The sequence below is a fragment of the Aythya ferina genome (genome assembly GCF_964211825.1).
Source record: "Aythya ferina genome assembly, chromosome: 7".
Taxonomy (NCBI): Eukaryota; Metazoa; Chordata; class Aves; order Anseriformes; family Anatidae; genus Aythya; species Aythya ferina.
The window spans coordinates 10,459,947-10,482,596 of record NC_140302.1 but is presented as its reverse complement, the minus strand read 5'-3'; the positions used below and the strand labels follow the sequence as shown (position 1 = coordinate 10,482,596).

The following is a 22,650-nucleotide window of genomic DNA, read 5'->3' as shown; positions in this document are numbered from 1 at the left end:
AGTCAGACACTTCATGGTCAACCGCCTCCTATACCGGCAGGCATGGTCCATTAGATTTCTTTTTTTATTTTTTAAATCAGGGAAGGTAGACACCCCATAGGTGGCTTGTAAGAGGAAGGGGTGCTTTGGCTGGCATGGGTGCAGATGATAGATGCTTTTTTGTACTGCTCAGACTTGGATGTTGCACTATAGTGCATAGTGGTGGCTGAAAACTTTCTATCCATTTCTACTATCCTATTCCTTATACACATTTGCTGAATGTAAAAAGCATGTGGCCTGGTAGCTGGGTCTGCTTCATGCTATATAACGTTGTGAAGACTGGCGTCATTGATATTTTGCTTTGTGATAGCAATAGGCATTTTTGCAAGAGAAAAATATGTACAGGAAGCTCTCCAAGGTCAATATAACAGTGTAAATAGCCAGATGCTATTTCCATGTGAATTACAAGGTTGAGCAGCCAAACATCTCTTAGTCATGTAAATTATGAAAATTCTGAGAACTGCAGTGCAGACAAGAAATCTATGGCTGCTGAATCATTTTCTCTGGTTCAAAAATGATCATATCCTTTTGTTCCAGATTTTATTTGCATCGAACGATTGTTTCTTCCTGTCAGATATAGGGATGGAGCTAAGATCTTAGCTCTAGGATATTGTTCTTTTATTATCAAAAAGGCATTCAGCAGACTTGGAGAGATTCTTTTCAAGATGTGGGAAAAATAATACGAAACCAGTATTGAGCTATTTCTCTTAAACTATCTGCAGTTAAAGTGATTATTAAACCCCAGGACAGGTTTAAAGGTAATCCAGATGAATATTGTTTTCATCGGAGCAATAGGGTCTTGGTGAAGTCATCTGCTTTTTCACTGTTGCCTTAGGACTGACTTTAGAAAGACATACCATCAAGTGAAATTGGAATTATTTTGCTCCAATTCCTTTAAAGTTCAATTTTTATCAGTTACTGCTTGTAGGTATCTGATGTAAGGAAGACTACTTGCTTTCTGAATGGTGTCACTGATAGTTTTTTCCAACTTGCACTTGGAAAGTTAGAAATATTCTGTCTTCGTAGTGGAAAAAAGAAACAACACGAGATGAAAATGCACTGCTTTTTCTAGTAGAATAAATAAGGGCCATGTACAAAACAATGTGACTTATTTGAAAGATGAGTGACAAAAATAATGTGAATGCTGAACAAATAAGGAAATATCAGCGTGTGCTAATGTTACAGACTTCAGCCTCTTACAAGAAATATGGAGCAATGTTTGTCATTGGCTACTTCTGGCCATCGCTGATGGATACCAGGGCACAATTTAAGCTTGAAGAATATGACAATTATTTTTAACTATGTCAGAAATACTGTCACTTGAGAAGCTCTGCTTCATCACAGATAAAGTCAAATGACAGCAGACAGAGAAAGAGGTAGAGGGCAACATAGGGCATAACATTTCATGAGACAATTTATAATATCAGATTGTTCATGTCAGGACAAAATGAGTGGAAAATGGAACTAAATTAGAATAATTAGGGTTAATGTATCCTTTGCACTGGCATGAATAATTATTTAATCCACAGGTCAGAATCAGTCTCTTTGGGTTCTTCTGCTATTTTTATACTTAACGAGTGTAAGAGGATAATAGCAGAAATAAACAGCACTGCATCTGGAAGAGTTTGTTGTCTAGAGAGACTTAATCATTTAAGCTAATTCTGCTCTATTCACTGTTCTTTCAGCTTGGTGCCTGTTACATTGATCAGCCTATCTGCTTTCCTAGTGGAGACAGCGTTCCTATTTTTTCTACTTTTTCTGTTAATCATCTTTCTCGCTCTTACATGGCTTCCCTCAGTGATGCTGTCAGCAAGATTACGCCTAGTCCCAATTAGAAATTCAATCAATATTCACATAATGAGGGTTCTAGCAAAACCATGTCATTTAGTTCAAAGACATGGATATATTACTGTAGCTATTCAGGATTCAAGTAATTTAGGGCACCTCAGTAGAGGAAAAAAAAAAAAAAGATAAAGCTGAAAGGCTTAGAGGTAGTTAATTGTTACTATGGCAACTTCCTAAATAAGCTTTAGATTCTAGTCATTATTCAGTTTATTTGGAGGCAGAACAGACTCATTAAAGATAAAATTTAGTTAAAGCTCAAAACAGTTCAGGGAGCATATAGTTTCCTGCTGGTCCTTATAGAGTTACTTAAAGTCTGTCCATTTCAGCTTTGAACTGTGTCCAAGAGCAAGATGCAGCCTGCATAGATTAAAAAATGGCAGCATGTTACATAGCAACGATCTAATTTTAATAACTTTGGAAATTGCATTTTTACATTTTTATATCCCAGTAGAACCCTTTTCAATGTATTGTGTGGGAAAGAAGTGGTCCTCTGTGAATAATGCTCTCATCTGTCCATAAAATGAAGTGATTAAGTTCTGGTATTCAAATCAGGCTCTGACTGTGAGCAAACCTCTGTCGTGTCTCAATGCTGGGGGCAGTCCCCCCAAAACCTTTTGGGAACTTGGCCCCTTTCACATGCTGGCCCTCAACATCGCTGTCACATGAGGGAATTCAAATATGGATCTACAGAGTGTCGTAAAGCTAACTGTAGCTTCCTCCTATGAAAATGCCATGTGCAGAAGAGCAGGAATAGGCTTTAGCGTGGTCCCTAGCCAGTGCTGTAACAAATGTGATAATTAGGAGACGAGAAGAAGGTTGCCATATCAAAATCCTGCCACGCTGACTGTGTCCGTTTGTGTTCCAAATGAGAACAGGAGAGAACATATTCAGCCTGTGGAGCTGCACTGCTGGGGTGGATTTAAATAGCCTTGCTTCAACAAGCAGTGGTGGGGACAGCAAGCTGTACAGAGACAACAGAGCTGGGTAACTCTCAGCTGCTGCACTTTTGTTAGCTGCAGATCGCTAACAGCCTAAACCTTTTGCATTTTCTCAGCAGCTGTAGCTCCCTTCCTTAACTGCTCCGTAGTACATAATAAATCTGCAGACACCATGAAATGAAATGGTGTCTCCATAGGAGGCACTCCAAGGCTTCTCACAGAAATAAATTCCTAGCTCAGACCAGCTTTACCCCTTTCTGTAGGCTGGAAATCTCTGAAGTCACTGCGTGATAACTGAGAAGTTGTTAGGGCATGATGTCTTAAAAGTGAAGATACTCCAGAAAAGTGAAGATACTCCAGAGGTCAATGTGTAAGCAGTACAGACTGAATTAACTATTTCTTCCCCAGAAAACAAGTTACCTAGATGTGAGCTTGGTGTTCCTAATGGCAGCTGGTATGTAGGCATCTCTAAAACTGCTCAAGCAGCTTAACTGTGCAGGAAAACTGGTATGTAGGTGTCTCTAAAAAGGGCATAGAAGAAGCCCAGAAGAGCTATAGGCTGTTCTGTATTTGGCTAGGAGTCAATATGGCATTGTCATAAAATAACCACCCTCCCCACTACTCACAAGCCAGGCTAATGTCTGTCTTTTGTGAGCTTATGGTTCTGGAAGTGTGGAACCACCTGGGACGTATCTTGCCCGGTTTGAGAGTCTCGGGATGACTGTAAACTTCCCCCGTAGCTGGTGTAGGGAAACAGGTGTGCTACAAGGATACAATTCATATCTAGTCCTAGGTATTAAATTGAAAGAGATTGGAGGAATTAGCCTGACTCTCTTCCCAGAGCTTGAATTTTGAAACAGAGAAGTCTTAAAATTAAGTCTTTTTTTAATTTTTCCAAATGAAATAGCCACAGTCTCTCATTTCAAAACAACTTTATTTTGAAAGATTAGTTGATTAATTTAACTTCGTGATATAAAGTAGTCACAATGAAAGCAAAGAGGTTCAGACTGGTTCAGGATACTTCAGATTTAATTCTGTTGATCTTTTTCCCCTTTTTTGTGTGCTCAGAGAACTTGCTGCTTTCTTTTCCGTCTGTCTTAGCTGATATTTTAAAGAATATTTTTACTGTTCTATCTACATGATGAAAAAGGGATGTACAATGGAAACACTTCTTTCCCTCATGTGAATAGACCGTACAAGGTGTAGGAATTCTGAATTACTTCTTACTTGCAGCATTCCTTTTCTATGGAAATCCAGTCTCCAGAGCTCTAATGCAGAGAACTGTAAGGATTGCATTTGCTTAATTTATAAGAGGAGGAAAAAAAACCTGCTGAGGATAAAACAAAGGAGAATATGGTCTGATCTCACAAAGTGTTGTTAAATCGGTCAGAGCATTATTTATTGTACTTTATTTCCTTCACTGTTATACAACTGCTGCACCCATCTGTTTGCTGTATTATAAAGGTAGTGTTTTCAAGGTTAGCACAGGAGTAATCAAACACTCAACGATGGCATGAATATTCATATCAAGACACATGAGCAAGTAGATAGAGGCAAATACACAATTTAAATATAGACTGCAGCAGGAAATGGGACATGAAACAGTAATTAGATAGTGAACATTACATGTTATTTTCATAGGTAAATACACTGCAGGGGTTATACATGTGATCTTTTCTATTAGCATTTGTTTGTGATTTAACCCTGATTTAAAAAGAGGGTTTTTCAAAATAAAAAAAAATGGGAGAAGAGGAATGCTTGCTTTGTGCTAGAAAACCTGCATTTCTTGCAGGATCACTGACTTCAGAGCAAGCCGGGTTTCATAGCTCATGTAGATCAGAAGAGGCCTGTACTGCAGGAGTTAGAGGTGCTAGTTCTCTAGAAGACAAACTTTTCCCCAGCTTTGCTGATGCAATTCATGCCTGTTTGGACTACTGGAAGTCTGTTGGTGCTGGTCATAAATGCCCAAGCTCCTACAATACAGATCAGGTGGAAACTGTAGTATGCTCTTGAATTTCTTTATGTAAAGGGCGGCGAGAAGAGGACAAAACCATTTTTTTCATTATCCAGGAATCCTCTAGATCTACCTTAAGTTTCCTGCTTTTACTTTCAAAAATAGAAACATGGCTGTAGACTAGTTCGATCAGTACTAGGGTGCTTTGTGAGCCTCCATGGCCATGATACCGGAGGCTGCAATGCTTATAGTTTTGCTTTGAACCACCTCAAATGGTTGGATGCCCTCCACCCATCATGTCCTCTTTCTTTTTGTGCTTTCACCTACTTGTGCCCTTCTCTTTTTGCCAAGAGAAAGGCGAGAGACAAGGCTCAACTAGTGCACCTCCTTTCTTCCCTTTGGCCAGTAGTATTCCTCCCTTTCCATGGCTAGCTGCCACGGACACAGAGTTATATGGTAGTTTGGGCTTCCCAGAGAAAGTGGAGATTAGGGAAGAGGTAAAGAAAGATGGAGACAGATATTCCTCTCCCAAGGGCTCATTAATTCCTTGGCTTTCCTTCCCTGGGTCATTTTTGTTTGGGCACCTTTACTGTGATTGAGTGTGTAAGCAAGAGAAATAACTTGAGTACACAGTGTTTGTTTATTGGTGCAAATGTGCAGTGGGTAGCTAGGACTGCAGGGCTATGTGAATATTCTCATGAGCTGGGATGAGTCTGCCGAACAGGCAATCATCAGGCAGGTGAGGAAGGCTCTGCCTCTTGCTTCTTGGTGCAGGCTGATCATTTGATACTGCTGATTTGCTGTCTTCCTGTTCTTTGCTTTTCTCTCCCTAGGCTTTTCTCTTTTCATTCCAGTATTTTTGTCTTGAAACCCTGAGCTTTAACTGGCCCCACCTCAATAAACACTGAGTCTATTCTTTTGATTTCCTCCCCCTGTATGGATTTAGCTCATGGACTTTCTCCATGGGTTTTCTATAAAATGCTCTCACGGTGACATAATTGTGTTGCACAAAACCAGGCTGGGGCTCAGAGATGGCTGAACCCTGTAGCCAAAGGGTACAACGCATCACATTATCGAAACCAATTGAGATTAGCTGCCTCAATGGCATAAAGAATTGCAACGTATATTTCAAAGAAAAAAATGCAAGACGAGTCAATGACAACACAGTGCAGCAGTATTTTCGGGAAGTTTGAGTGTGTAGGCTCCTGAACTGGCACTTAGCAAATACCCAGAATCAAGAGAGAAGGTTCTGTACTGCTGGACATACTGTGCTTCACCAGAGAGAGAAATTAAGACTTTCACAGCGACTGGGTGGTTTCCCAAAGGGTGAGTGTCTCAAACATGGTGTTCTGTGCAAATTCCAAGCTGGCCAATTGTGCTCTGGCTCTTTTAAAGTTCACCTGACATTGCAAGATATGGATTAATCTCTGTTCTTTCTAAAATCCAATTAAGACTTCAGTTTAGAAATCAGGATAATGTAACTTGTGTCTTTTGTTATCTTTTGGTTCCTGTTTACTTTTCATTAGCAGACAAGTGCTTGTGGATTTAAAGAAAAAGCCCGAGAACTCTTCCTATCTTTTGTGCAGAATTTAATATGCAAAGAGTGGGCATGTGTGAGTGTGTATCAGTGCTCTGTGGAGTAGCTGTGTATTGCTAAGGATTTGCCACTTCTCCTTGTGGAGGTGGCAGCACATTGGTCCTTATGCTTTATAGAAAGTTTATTACTTTTCATGAAGTACCTTGAGACTTTGTGGAATAAAAGAATGTGTGAGATAAAGATTATTTATTATTCATCACTCCAAATACATTTGTTCATACATTTTAAAGCTGGGAACACTGTGTGATAAGAGACAGCTGCATAGCTAAGACACTTACCACAAGCATGCAAATTATTTTTCAGATCTGAAAAGAAGTGGTGAGACCAAGTGTGTCTTTTTTTTCCCCAACCACATCAGATAGGCTAACAAAAGCTTTTGTTTCTCTCCATAAAGCATAATACAGTAAGACCCTGTCCAAAAAATGAATCTGTCAATAGGGATCATGCTGTATATATAGATATATAAATAGCACAAGCATATAAAAAAGAATGCACAAATGACATAAAAATCACTGTAAAGATCATTGAATCTTTTGTGTCAGGAAGACACCCTGCAACCAGGGCTACCGTAAGTACTCCTTATCCCAGTGTGCTCAGCTCCTCCCATGAAAATTACTTAAGGCAGCAGGAGGTAATTCAGCCAAAGAAATAAAAGCGAAAGTAGTTGTCTTGCAGAAACTAGACTTTTTATTAAACCAAATGGAGCAGAGAGAAGAGTGGACATCTGTGATTGAAACAACCATGACAAGACTATCTCTTAGTATGTCAGATGGATAAAGTAACTACAGACTTCCCTGTGGAAACCTAATTGAAACTCATTCATATCAAGCCTCTGGGTTTTCTTAGGGAACAGAAATTAAGTTTGAAGTAACTTTTCTACAGCTGTTCAAATGGATTCAAGTTCTCCTTTTTCCCCCATTAAGGAGGCAGAGGTGATTGAACATCTTTCTTTGCTTTTGGATCCAGTTCAGAATTGCTGGATATGTTACAGGAAGCAATTTTTAGGGGGGATAATGCCTCCAACTTGGGCTGAAATTGTTTTCAATGCCTGTGGCAGTTGAGAACTGAAGAAGGCCAGGGTCCCACACAGCAAGCCACATTTACTGCAGTTGCTTCTATGGTCTTTGAAACAAAAATATTTTTTCCACCTTATTGTTTGGAAGTTAATAGTAGCCTTTGGGGAAGGGAAAAGGTGGTTTGGTTTCTCTTTGTCCTGCTACCAGATTTTCCTTTGAAGTAGTCAGTTCTGCTCAGGATGAATCCTAAAGGATTTTTTCCTCCCTTTTCCCAGAACCTGAATCTCCATTCACGATGGGGAGTGTTAGAACAGCTGACTGGATGGACTTATTTTTGTACTAAGGATGTCTAAAAATGTCATCAGTGGCTTGTCTCTGGAAACTGTAGGTGACTTTGAATAACAAACAGATGAGACAAAACAGATCTGTTTTGTACCTTGCTGTGCTCAGCAACATGCAGTAGTTTGGTGGAGTCCATTCTCAATGAATGACTCCTTGGAAAGAAACAAAGCCTGAAGTGTCATGTGAAGAAATGAAGCTATTTTAGATAAAACGTAAGAGTAAATTTCAGATGCTTCTGAATTCAGCAGACATTCATATATGCTGTCTGTGACTATGAAATGCTCTTCAAAAGAAAGTGGAAAAAACCCCTGTAGTGCTAAATAGGCATCAAATCAAATTTAACAAACTTTATCACTGTACTGAAATCTATCTGTTCATTAATACTATTGGCTGCTAACTTCATCTTTAAGCATCCAAATACCTTTAAAAAAAAAAAAAAAAAATCATTTTTAGTACTTCCCTGACTAAATTCTAGCTTTTTTTCCCTGTATGTTAAAACCTAAGATATTTGTACAAAAAGGTACAGAATAGGGATTATGCTAGTTTATTTCTCAGATCATTTTCTCTTACTTGAGATGTTCCATTTCCTTTTGTTGATGAGTTTTAGCTGTAAATAGTGACGAGCTATTTTCTTGTATCAAGTAGCTTGTTTCCAGCCTGGATTAACCTCAGTGCAAAGGCTTCCACTCTGTAAGGCATTCTCATGGCAGATACTGTGGTAAAAAATCTTAAGATCCTTGGTGTGGCCAACTGATTTTACCATTTCTCTTCATGCTGCCTGAGATAGGTGCAGTGACTGTCTATAACTTCTGAATGCTGTTCCAAATGATTAATTCATGAGTCACACTAAAGAACACACCAAATATCATGATGAACCTTTGCCTACAGGGAAACAATACCTCTAGGTATTTGTGCTCAAGATTTGATTTATATAAATGACATTTTGTATGTACATATACAGCCAGACGTTTCACTGCCTGCCAAGAGGCATTCAAGCTAAACACAATGAGGCTCCACTTGATCTAAAATGTCACGTTCTCATGTGCACCTAGCGCAAAGGTTATCACACGCATCAGAAAGTAAACAAAAAAATTATTTGGCAAATAATCAGCACCTCACCAAATTCATGCCTTTTTCTTCCTGTGGTTAAAATAATTTATGCCAAGAGGTTTGACTCCCAAGGAAGTATCCATCAATGTTGGGTGCCTGATTTGAGATGTTATAAAATTAATAATCCCCTTCTCTTCACGCCAAGCTCCACTGGGAGTCAACACATGCTCTGAGGATGCTAGTCCCTGGCTTAAAGGCTTCCGGGTAGTCCTGTCCGTATGGTTTCCTTGGGGTGTTATGAAGACCCAAGCACATCATGGTCTCTTTTGAGTCTAGACTTGCACTTGGAGCTTTGTGTAGGTAAATCATTTCTAACTGGAGATCGCTCTGGCTGAATGTGTGTTGAGACCTGGGTTTCTTCAGGAAAAGCGTAAGTGGAAAACGTTACAGAGTCCCTTGTCTTCTTCCTCTGTTCAAAGGAAGGGTTCAGAAGGTAGCCAGGCTTCTGATCTACAATTGGCAGATCCCATCTGTTATTTCAGTGCATGTCTACTGAGTGTCTGATATGTCCACTCCACAACTGCAGAACTTCCCCAGGCCCCGGGATGTTTCCCCAGTACTGAGACTGCAGAAGTAGTACCTCAGACATGCCTGTTGATACTCATTGCCTGTATCTCCTTACTGATTTGGTAAGTTATAGGTAAGCCTAGGGAGAATATGAATCCCTAGCTCTGAAGGAGAAATCTGAATCATGGTGGTGCCTCCATTTGCAGAAGCCTGCAGTCACTGCCTCTGTTGCTGGGCAAAATTATTTCTTGTTCTACTATACAGATGCAGGCAATTCTCTGAATTTCAGTTAGATTTTTTCACTTTTTTTTCTTCTTTTTTATTTAAATAATCAAAGTCTGAGTTATTGATCCCTCCTCCAGCAAAGCAACCCTGAGATCTGTATTTTGTCATGGGTAGAGAGAGAGTCCACTGCCACACAACAGCTATCCTACAGCAACCTTGTCTTCAATTCAGGAGACGCTTGGTTTTCCATCCTGTATTGCTGAATGGGAAGCCAAAATGAGGCTTGCATCATTTTAGCCTTTCTAATGTCAGACACTATATGGATAAATTATGTTTTGTGGTGTAAGAAATAAAGCAAAAAAACTGCAGCGTTCCAATGACATGCCCAAATTTCCAGCTGAGACCTCAGTCAAGGTTTCTTTTTCTTTACACATGCTATGCACAATGAGGCAAAGAAAAAACAGACTACAGTTTGTCTGAGGAAATTTATTTTTTTTCCACTTTAAAACCTAACAAGAAGAAAGGACTAAAATGCAGGGTTTGATTCTATAATTCTTTTTTTTTTTTTTTTTTTTTTTTTTCCAAAATATCATAACAAAAAGGATGTAAAAGAAACATAAAAATGAAATGATCTTTCATTTTCAATCACACCAAAATTGATGGTACATTTAACTGCAAGCGCTAAATTTCTCCTGCTTTAGACACGGAAGGAAATTTTTCCAAAACCAAGTAGCATGTATATCCCCCATAAATTAAGGGGAGCTATGGAGCCCACTATTGTTCAAACTGTGTCACTTTATTTTTCCATTGGGGTGCCCAAGCATCACTCTTCCTCTGTCCTCCAGTTCTGCCTGCGAGCTAAGTACCAACAACAGTACCTCGGCTATTTACCTCTAAGGCAAGGGCCCAGTGCTTATAAAAGGCAACCTGTCTGAGTAATATCTAAATGAAAATAGTCTTATGTTATGTTCCTGTACACTCAAACCATAAGCTGTAGCCTAATGGCTTGAAAAGCTGAAATTTTTCCCTTGAGCACAGATGCAAACCTCACACGAGTACACCCCATATGCTGCCAGCAAAGTGCCTAGAGAGGTCTGAGTGACCTACAATGTAGGGAAGCTAGCGCAGGCATAGATGAAGAAGGGTAGCAGCTTGCAAACTCCAGGAAACCAGCTATTTCATTCTGAAGAGCTGCCCCAGCCTCTAAATTGCTCCTGTGATGGATGCTGACGAAGTTGTCAGCTCTCACAGAGGAGTCCTCTGTTATTTTAACCAGATCCAACCCAACTTCCTGTTTCTCCTTGGGGAAAGAGACCTAGAAGACTAGTTTCATCCCTACCAGGAGCAAAGAGAATGAGGTAAAAAATGCTGTGGCGAAGGAACGCTTGTCCGGGATGAGGAGGGAGAGAAAGAATGATAATCTCTTACAGAGTGTGAGTCAAATCTTAGGGCAGAAGAATCAGTCAGCTGCCTGCTTTGGTCCTTTAACCAAAACCCTCTTCTAAATCTGAATGTTCCTCCCCTCCCTGACTTTCTTCCCTGTTCTGCCACCACTGTGTAACCTAGTGCCTGTAGGCTGGCATCGGTCTCCAGGTTTGAAACAGGGAAGGTAGTGTGTAAAACTTCAGTAGGTGTTGCTGTCCCGCAAGTGTACGTTAATGCTGCCCTTTTCAGGGGCTGCAGATGTATTGCTTGCTGGGATGCTGGCAGATACACAAGAAGAGTTCAGACATAGCCAAATCACCACTCATGCTTATCACTCCCCCTATGCATGGTAACCCTTGGCTTAAAACCAAGTTTGTGGCACTTGACTGTAGAAATGATGATGAGCTAAATTGCTTCCTGAGTGGCACCCACAAATAAATATAAGAGCTGATCAAACAAAGCCCAAGACTCTGAAGTAAGAGCAAAAACAGCAATTAGTTCAAATTTGCCATTGAAAGCATGATTTTTTGGAAGCTGAAAATAGTTCAGTTACAGCGTTTTGCTGAAAGCCAAGAGAGACTATGTAAGTGTTTTTCCAGAATCTAGCAAGGAATAAGAAGATAAAACAGGGGAGGGCAGGGAAATCATCAGCTCATAGACTTGCACCCCAGGCCTCTGTTTTTGCTCTAGTCCCATCTCCCACCAGAACAGGAACAGCACATCAGCTTCCTGGATGATGTGGCATGAAAGAGATGTTGAGAGCATTCATGTAAACCTGATATACTTGTGTTAAAATTTGCACGCTTGGTTTTATGGACTTCCAGGCACGTCATGTGCTTGTGAGGCTAAGCTATGGGCTATATTTTGAGTGCAGATACTTCAAATTGCGAACTGGTGCCAGGTCTTCTGGGCTCACGCTTCCTAGCTCTTTCCTTGGGTTTGTAGCTTCCCCCAGGATTATCCAGGAGAGATGCAGATTACCTGACAGTAAACTGTTTTCTCTTTTAAGGGCCTCTATCCAGTTTTCCACACATCCCTAAGGGAATACAAATGGTTACCTGCTGTCTGTCAATGCTTTCGATCACCTGAGTCCTTGGAATTGAAGTTCTGTAACGTTCAATTATATTGCATCAAGTAACGTACACAGAATACGTTTCCACAACTGAAACAGGAGAGACTATGGACTTTCAAAAATTATGCTCTCAGAATCACCTACTGAGTTGAGCTACCTCTTACTTTAACAGCATAGTTAGTGGTTTTCATATAATATTTAGGTGTGAAATCATTACCATGAATAATTCATCTGTGGTTTTGTAGCTTGTGTTCCCGCTCCTCCCCCCCCAAGTCACACTCTCCATTAACAAAGAAAACCTGGTGAGTGGAGTGCTGCAAGAATACTAAATTCATGTGTTGATAAAATATATATGCTGAAGCACTTCTAAGAGGGATTTATTATTCTTGAAGCACAATATAATTACAGCATTTGTTGATTCTAACTTTGTTATTATGCTTTCTTTGACCTATTTGTTAAAAACTGCTTGCATGAGATGTGTTTCTCGTACAAAGCAGGTCTGTGTAACTCCATCAGAAAATAGTACTGCTTATTATGATATAGCAGAGAAAAAATAACGTAAAGTTGAGTTTGTTCAGAAGCTACGAAGTATCAAAATTATCACTGCGTCCACTTAACTCACTGTTTAATTCACTTAGCTTTATTTTTCCACCAGATTTCCATTTGGCTCATGATCTCTTTTTCTCAGATCCTTCACTCACTGGCTGGCTAACTGTTTAAAACATTATTATTTTTTTAATATATATAGACAGATATCTTTCTCATTCATTGTGCAGCCTCCTCAGTGCCTTACTTACTGCATCACTCTTACTCGCTGTGGATGGAAGATTTACTAATGTCTTCAGAGGCTTTTATTTGTGTTTTTTTACAACAGGATGTGAGCACTTAACATACATTGTCTGTATCTTCCCAGCGCCTCTGTGAGATGTTCTTCTTCCCATTTTACATATGAGGAATTTAAGCATAAGATAAAGATGAAATACTAAAAGGTGCTAAGGTTTGTTTTTATTTTTATATTAAATTTATGAGATGTAAGTTAGCTGTTTATACCAATGCGTATATGCAGTGAAGAGTTCTGAGTAGCTCTTTTTCAAGTAGCCTTTCTGCAAACCAGGCCCAGACACCTCTCATACAAAGAATGAAATGCACTTTAATGATCTCCTCTGAAAAGCATTGGTTTTCATTAATCGTCCAACAATGCACGTGAGTTTTCTGGCAGACTTAAAATGCAGCTCTCTAGAGCAGCTGCTCTCCTTTTAAAGCACAAGACCATCTTCTCTTTTCTGCAGCTTTTTGTCTCAATTTAAACGCTGTCATTTTTTGCAGCAAATGCAACCTTAGTGATACAGGTGCCGTTATACCACTCTGACAACAATCCACAGTTCATGTGAACTAAATATGAGCAGGAAATTAAATAGTATCTAAAGGAACTACATATCACAACAGGTCAGAACCAGAGGTGATATCAGGCTTGTTTTCATGTGTAAACAGCTCTCCTATCCTACAGTAGGTCACAGAAATTTTAAGTCTATTTGCCAGACTAGAGAGATACTAAATTTCTCAATTAAAAAGTTAAGACACTCTTTTTCCAGATAAAACTAAGATTTTTTTCCCTCAATTTCCTTCTGGTAAATACAGAGGTGTTTGTTTGTTTGTTTGTTTGTTTCCTGAATTTATCTAAGTCTAAATTTGACTCTAAAATATAGCAAGGCCATAAGTTACTGATAAATGGGGTTCCATAAAAGACAGTGATACAGGACGTCACCAGAATCCTGCTGGTTTCACAGGCTCAAGTTAAGCAATAACCCCCAGATAGAGAAAAAACTAACCTTGGCATTGGAATTTTCTTATTACATCCATCTTTGAAATATCCTTCCAAGATATGACAGATGGTTTGAAGACCAGATGATTTAATCACACAAGCCAATCCCTATATTTCTATCAGTTAGTAATTTTTTTTATTTTTTTTTCCCTATGTGAAAGTTTAACATTTAATTGTGTTTAAGTGAACTTGGAACTCAAACCTTTCTCATGATTTCATGCTGATTTAAAAACAAAAACACTACAGCTGGGCTTTTCCTTTCATAAATGTGATTATCAGCTGATTATTGGCTTAAAAGTGAAGGGAAAAAATCCCCATTATTTATTTAGCTGATTTCATTTAGTTGCAGAGTACCACTTAACATGCTTTTGAAAATATAACTACAAAGCCAATATTACAGTAACATTAGTTGGTGCAAACCAATTCTAATTTTCTGTTTAATTAATGGGAGTAAATGTTTACAGCAAAAGGGGCATTCAGATGTAGGTTTAAAAAGAAAAATCATTTAAAAACCCTAATAAAATCTAGTAAAATGCCAGGCCTTCTCCTTCTGGGTGGTTAAATTTGTGTAAGCACGTCATCAACTGTGACTACGGCAAATGTTTTGTACTTTAAAAAAATAAAAGTAAAAAATTAAAATTAGCAAGTCAGCTTTGTTTATGATCTTACATGGGTTTATGGCGTTTCATAACTGTTGCACTTAAAGCTTTCAAGGCTCGGGGTCCATATAGAGCTGTCTCGTTTATGGAACTGGCATGGTGCGAAGGTTTACCTTTGTTTCGTGGCTGTTTTGCTAAGCTTAGCACAAGTCTATTGTATGCTATTTGTCTACTGTCTTCAACAAATGAAGGCCTTTTACTGTTGTTTCATCACTGTGCTGGAAAGGAATATGTCTGATCTATTTTTAAGAGCTTTGTGTCAGAGAAAGAGGTATCTGCTTTTCAAGGCTTTTCAAAATAGAGAGACCTTTGAAACATACTTCACTTTATCAGCTCACAGTGCTCACGCAAACAGAAATGAGACAAGGGAGAACAGGAAGGTCAAACTCGCATAAAAACACCGTTGCACATGTTAACTGCTAGGAGAAAGAGCAATATGCATCTGAACTGAATACATTATGCAGAGAAGACAGGAGATGCTATTCTGCCAAAGTCAAATTTCTCTTTGGTGCAGGCTCCCATGTGATAAAACTTAGAAGCACTGCTTCCTTTTAGTAACGTAAGAAGAGTAAACTAAAAGGGATTATTATGAATCTGCCATGCCGTATTTTAACAACAAAGGCAGAAGGAGCTTCACTTTTGTGTTGTTGTTTTAACTGTTGTTGTTGTTTTACCTTACAGCTTAATGAAATTAAACATTTTTTTCTGCTTTTATCAGCAAAGAAATAAATTTCCTAGCACTATCATTCCAATAAAGCACAACTTATTTTCAAGAATCCCATTTACTACTACTGAGAGAAATCCACCAGAACTTGACCTCTTTTTTTCTTTTTCATGTGTAGTGAGTATCTAAATCTGATATTAAATGATTTTAGAAAGAAAAAAAATAGTCAACCCATTTTCTTTGAAAAAGCTATTTGAAACCTCTGTAGGGGACAGATATTTTTAATGAGGTAAATATAGAAATGCAATTTTAAATTCCCTTTCTCTCCCCCAAATGACTGGGACTCATTTCAATAAATCCAGTATTTGGTACACATGAAAGATCTTAACACAGGCCCTGGACACTTCAGTCCATTCTTTGATAGTGCTGCTTCCTGTATCAGTGCTCCCTCATTCTCCTTGTGTAATTTATTTTCGTGAAGGTAAAAACAAATTGGAATGCTTCTTCATTTATGCAGATTAAGGCTGCTGTATACCTGTGGGAGAATTGCAGTGAAGCAGCACCACACAGCCCCATCTCAGGTTTCATCACTGATATGTAATCTCAGCTTTGTTTGCAGGATTTCTCCATCTCTCCACTGACAATAGTGAAGGTCTGGGGGAGAAATTATGCTGTCTGGCCCTATCTCTAGTGGAAAGAAGTGTTTGCATTTGCAATGGAAAGAAGGCATGATTTTAGAACCTGATCTCTTTGACATCAAAGGTTGAAGAAGTTTAGAAATGCTTAGATTTGCACTTCATTAAAAACAAACAAACAAAACTCACCCTGTATTTCACCCTGTAAAAGAATAAGTTTTCTCAAATTGTGTGCTTTACTTCTCTTTTTAGTGTGTATTTACATTTGTATCTTAGTGTATTTTAGTAGTTCTCTGAACTGTTTTTTGTTTTTGAATGTTTTTTTTTTTTTTTTTTTTTTTTTTTTCCAATTAGTCCCTCTGGGACTATTCTATTAAAGTCTTTTTGGCAGTAAAAATATATAGATGATATCATTAATCTGATTAAAGTGTAAGTACAAGTTTATAATATGAAATGTGATAAAGTAGCACAAGACACGATTCCTAATGTAATTATTTTCATTATAAATACAATTACATTTTCAGTTGTTGCTCGTTTAACCTTTCTAAATTTTCCCCATCTCTGAGACAAATAGGTTTTTCATTAGATGTGATCTTGTGTTGCAAGAGGCAGTTTTCTTTTTCTTTAGGAGTAATAAGGTATTGATGGGTGAGGTGGACAGAATTATTAGCAGAGAGATACATGCCTTTTACCTCTCTGTGACTTGTCTGAATTCCAACAGGTAAAGACAGCTCAGTTAGTATAGCTGTTCACTTTCCCAGGGGAATGAGCAGTTGAGGTCTCAGTTTATTTTCCAGTGGACAATAGTTTTACTGAAGAATCACGATAATCTATAGTGTTGTAAATAACACCAGGAAAAGGTGCCATGAAATACTATTTAATTGCTAAAAGAGTCCCAGGAATGGTTTTAAAGACCCGCTCTATTCTGCTTTACTGCCAGGCTGCCATCATTGGCATCTTGTGACTACGCTAGAGTGGCTTTTGCATGGGAGCACAAAGGGTAAAGAAATAAGCTGATGCCTTAAGAATTGCAAAGTGAAAATATTAAAAATAATGATGAGGAAGTGATTTGGGACAGGAATTCAGGGTGAAGAAAAGAGGGGAAAACCCTATTTTTGAGGGGAAAACAACAGCCTCCTGGGATTTTACATAGGCTCATTCTAGTCTGGTACAGTTCTCCAGGGAAGCTATTGTGTTTTGGATTGTAATTGGGATGTATGTGATCTGACTTCTCCTCTTGTCCACCCTGAGAGAGTGAGCATGGAGATATTGTGAGCTGCTGGAGACAGAACATAAGGGAAATGCTGGCTTTGAAACTCGCTACCCCCCAGCAGTTCCTGTACCTCTGCTATGGCTGCGAATAATCAAGAGATGATGGTTTTTCTCTGCATTTTCATGTTGCTTCCCAGACACCACTGACCTGAACTAATGCAAGCAGATGTAAATCTAGATCCCTCAGGGTAGTAATTCAAAGTTGAATGTATTGATGTAAATTAAGAAAGACTTCATATGGCTTGTATCTGTACAAAGATTTGTACATATCTAACCCGGGGATTTCTTGATCTCTTGGTTGGAGGAGTGGGTCTGGAAACTAAAATTCTGCTCTTTCTAATGCTGTCTTGGCACAATGTGTGTTTTCTTTGTATTTGGTACTAATAATTTACACATTCAGATCACTTTCAAATGCACTTTTATTTATTTTTCTTCAGAAAAAAAAAAACTCAACCCTACAGGCTAACTGGTTGAAAGGCTGAGATATGACACAGCATTAGATAAGCAATGTGCAAAAACATAGGGAACAATCTAAAGGTGATGATTAAAATTTTGCACACACACCCCCCTTTTTCCTAAAAGAGCAGTTAAAAACAAAACAACAACAACAACAACAACAAAACACTCAGTATTAGAAAAGAGGACCATACGGAATATCAGATTATAGCTGTGATATGAGTCCTGATCCATTATTCAATGCTTATGCTGGGTAAAACCTCAGTGACTAATTTTGTGAAGATTAATAGATGGTATTAATTCTTCTAATGCCTAGGAAGCAACTTGAATGAGCCCCCTTCCTGCACAAAGCACTTATCCCAGAATAGTTGGCAAGATCTACAATTGAATCCTGACAAGACAACAGTTAGTGCATCACTGGGAGTTTTCTTTCTGGCATGCAGGACAGTCAGTGGCATCTGCTACTGCATGGGTTCCCTTGAGTACTGCTACTGTGGTGGACCCTGATTTTATTTTATTTTTTTCTCCTTCCTGAGCAAAAGGAGCATCTGCCAATGTATGCATACTTTCTGAACCCAGGGGGCCCTTTAGCTTGTCCATGGAGTGGCAATGGATAGATATAAAGCACCTAGAAAGAAAGATGAGACACTAAAAGATATCCTTTTAGTTTTATAACTTGAAAGGTGTCTAATTAGGAAGAAAAATACAGAACAGAAGGAAGAATTAAGATTTAACAATAATGAGACAGGTGGAAAAAGAAGCAGGTGTTCAGTGACTCCTATGAAGAACAGAAACACATGAAAGCAACTATTCAGGAATAGTCAAACTCTTTTGCACCTTTTTTCACTGCTAGTACTCTATTGTAAATAGTTGAAGGGAAGGCTTTCTGAAAGAAACAAGCATGGATTACAAGAGAACGAGAAGCGATATTCATGAAGCATTTAACAATAAAAATGATCAACAGGCCTCCTAACGAAACGTCTCATCCCAAATACTAGAAGTTCTTTGAAGTTCTCTCCTTGCTCACTAAAAATGTGGTTGTCTAAAGATAGCACCTTATCCAACAGGAGTGAACTTCAAAAACTTTCAAATGTTTCCAGAGAGAGTTTGTTTTCTTTCAAGTTATGCCAATTAGTTTTGCTATTATAATTATATTAAAAGCGGTCTATAGGTCCAAAATTACATCTTAGATTTTGTTGTGGGGTTCACAACATTTAAATCCTCAAATACGGAGGAGTAAGGAATAGAAATTTATATGAGATGACACTGGTATCAATCATCTTCTAGGAATACCAAAAATAAGTAAATCATTAGAAGTAACCCCTGACTATTAACTCCAGTAACGCATCTGTTAAACAATCTCATCCTGTGCACTGATTCATTCAGTTGTCGATCTAAGGTCATTCCTTATTAGTAGAAAGGGTAGTAGCTGAATGTTCCAAATGCTTTGACCAAGCCCAAACTCAGAACACTGAAGTTTGAAAACAATCTGCTAGAAGATGACACTATTTCTAGATAAAGAAATACTAAGAAATCTCAGCACGAATGCTGATAAACTCATATATATTGTTTAGAAATATTTCAAAAGCTCTTGAAACAGCAGCCCTTCTTTCTAGATGAGAAACGTATGCTAAATAATAACTCTACCACAGAAAAAATTGTCACCCCTGGCTTTCAAGGCTAACTCCCTGGGTGCTTTCCTAAGCTGTGGCCAGACAAATGAGTAGAGCAGCAAAAGTTCTGGTTTAAGCACTCTTCATGCTCAGTATTTCCAAAGATTGGTGCTTGTGTAAAGGTACAAGAAGGCTCCAGGGCCACTCTCCTTTACCGTGAGGGAGGTCAGGTTGGCTGTGCTGCTAGACAGAGTGGACCATGCTCAGAACTTCTTGAGGTAAGATGACCCCATAGATAGACTGATGTTTTTTATTCAGAGAGATGGCTTCCAGATAATTAAATAATGGCATCTGATTCCAACAGATACTCACAATTAAAACTAATTACTTTGAAAGATACAGAGTTAGTTCAAAGTAAAAATGTGGAAGGGCTAGCATAAGAGTAAAGACAGTAGTTTTTTCATGTAAACTTTGCCTTGTTCAAGAAAATCCTTGTCATTATAGTCTTTCCTAGTAATTTTTAGGTTTCTGCTGTGCTGGCATATCTACAGAACCATGGTAAAAGGCTGAATCATAGTTTGTTTGTACAGTATTAATCTCAGGCCTCCTGGTTTCTTCTGAGGTACTCGTGAGAGACTGGGATGAATTTTATTTTTTTGATCTTGATATACTGTATGGCTTTGGGGGTATTATTTCTACTATCCTCTGCAGCACTAGGGTTTGGCTCCAGCTACGGGTAGGATTTTGGCAAGGTACACACCATAATCTTCACTTGATGTATTATGTTTTCCACACAAGAGAAAATCTGACTTCTGTGGAGAACATGAGTTAGTAAGCTGACAGAAAGAGCAAAGAGCATGAAATTCAGATGCATTTGGTTGGTGTTTTGCTAATCCACTTAGCATTAAAGCCAGGCACAGATATGGAGCCAGGTGGGAATTTTCTCTGCATCAGATCATGAGCAGGTATTAAGGTTTGTTTTCTACCCTACTCTACAGAGTGAGTCATGATCCTTCAGCAGGCTCACGTGAGAGCTTTACTGAGGAAAGCTGCTGTTACAGGGTGTTGTTAGCCCCACTATTATTACCTTGCTATCTATCTGTAAGAAATGGCAGCATGTCTGAATAAGGCTTTCTAATGGGTACCAGGATGTATTTTGTCTCATCTGTGTGACAGTGCCTGGCCCAGTACAGCAGCCCTTGCTGGTGTTTTTAACAAGTGGCTGGAGCCAGGAGGCCACAGGCCCCATGCTCCTGCAGCAGCGCAGGCCGCACATCTCTGTGCGTGCCCAGCAGGTGCAGGGGGCAGGCCGAAGCTTTTTCCTTGAGGCTGGCAGAGTTTCTTCATGTAAAACAGACACTGAGTAGGTCTTTGCAAACGCATGCCTGGTGGCTGAGTGTACCAAGCAGCAAAACACAAAAGCCTGTGTGGTATTGTGTGGAAACTTAGGAAGGAGCAAGGCTACACGGGGATTTGTGACAGAAAGTTCAGTAATGGCTGGATATAGAAGAAAGGCCATAAAGGGGAACTCCTCCTGCACACAGCCCTAAGTGTTGTCCTCATAATACCAAGAATGTGCCATATGTTTTTGTAGTGAATGATTAGTGCTTTCATTTGAGAGAAGCAGCAAAGGAGGGAAGGACAGCACAGGCAGTGACAGTGAGACCGTTGTGCTCGGGCCGCCACCAGAATACAGGCTCAGGGACTGCATGGAGGCAAGCTGTCTGCTTTATAAGATAAAGCTCAACGGTTGGATATATCAGCTTTCACAGTGAGGTGCTTATTAATCACCACTCCTTCTCCAAGCTTTGCTTAATCTTTAGGTTGGCCATGTCAGCGAGACCCCTTTGGCTTCCAAAGGGCTTTGCTAGAGCAGCTCCGGTTCCTCCCCTTGGCACGAGCCAGTTCTACCAGCAGCTCAGCGATCAGGCTGCTGCCACAACAGGGCACATGGCACGGGCAGGCCACTTAAATCTGGCTGTGGCCACCGATGCCTCTCCCTCAGCCAGGGGACAGCAACACAGTCATGCTGGGCTGCCACAGCCTCACGGTTTCACAGTGATTTAATCTTGGAAACTCCAATGCAGGAGGCCTCTTGGGAAGGGCTGGAAGTTCACAGAATTGTAGGGGATGGAAGGGACCTCTGGAGATCGTCGAGATTAACCCCTCTGCTAAAATTGGGTTTCCCACAGTAGATTAGGCAGGAAAGTGTCCAGAAAGGTCTTGAATATCTCCAGAGAGGGAGACAGGGCAGGTTGTTCCAGTGGTCTGTGACCCTCACTGTAAAGAAATTCCTGCAGGAAATTCCACACATATGTGAGTTCCTGTTTTTGGCCACTGCCTCTTGTCCTATCGCTGCACACCACTGAAAAGAGCCTGGCCTCATTCACTTACTTCCTGCACTTTAGTTATTTATAACCACTGATCAGATCACTTCTCAGTCTTCCCTAGGCTGAACAGACCCAGGTCGCTCAGCCTTTCCTCATATGGAAGATGCTCCAGGCCCTTAATCATCCTTGTGACCCTCCCTGGACTCTCCCTAGAAGATCCCTGTTGGATTGGTGTAATTAAGGAGCTGTCAGGTTTGGTGGCAGTAGGGCCCTGTCATGGGCATGGCAGGGTGCTGGTGCTTTCAGCAGTGTTGTAAGGCTTCTGTTGCACCCTGCTTGTGTCTGAGGTGCTGCTGCTGTGAGTTGGCCTGTGCCAGTCAGTTGAATTAAAACCATTTTGGTACTGAGGGTCTATTTTTCCTCTCGGATTTCTTGTCTGGGACTCCTCAAAGAATTGCTTATTGGGTCTTTTGCTGGTTTATTGCTTGTGCTGCACTGTCTAATCTGTCATAAAGGCCAAGCACACTGGTAAAGCCTCTGAGCCTGACTGATCTGCTCCTCAGGCTTGGCTACAACTAAGGCCTTTGGCCTTTTCTTTGCTTGAGGCTAGTGGGTGTGTTTCATGGGCATTGCACGCAGTGATGTAAGAGGAAGAGTCGGGCTGCAGCTGTGGAGTGGGACACAGATGAGGGCCAGTAATTGTGACAGCAGGGACTGCGGTACCTGTGCAGCCCCTTTGCATCCTCTGCTTCCTCAGTACAACTTAGTCTGTAGTCACAACTAGCTTCAGACACTTGAGCTAGCAAGATTCTTCTGTACTGCATAATTTCATTGTAAATGCTGCCCAGCATAATTTCCAAATACGGACTTCTTTGTTTTGTCAGGTGGTAGAAGAGATTTTTTTTTTTTTTTTTGTGAGCTTTTATCTTAATGTGTGGCTACTTCAAAAAAGTCCTCAAATTTTGAATATGAAAGTAACATCTGGTTTGTTTTCAATTCTGTTGCAAGCAGCAAATGCAAATAAAGTTTTGTATTTTGACAAAGGACTCTTGGATTGTCATTCTAATGAAAGTTGCCTACATCCCAATTATCCTGATGTCAGGAATTTGCTGGATCTAGTTTCAGCTGA

At 39.7% G+C, this 22,650-nt stretch overlaps 1 long non-coding RNA gene across 13 annotated transcripts in view; it reads left to right on the top strand.

Annotated features, from left to right (window-relative positions):
* The window catches only part of LOC311439549, a 235,701-nt gene that overhangs the window by 46,794 nt on the left and 166,257 nt on the right, over positions 1–22,650 (top strand). The window lies entirely within an intron of this gene.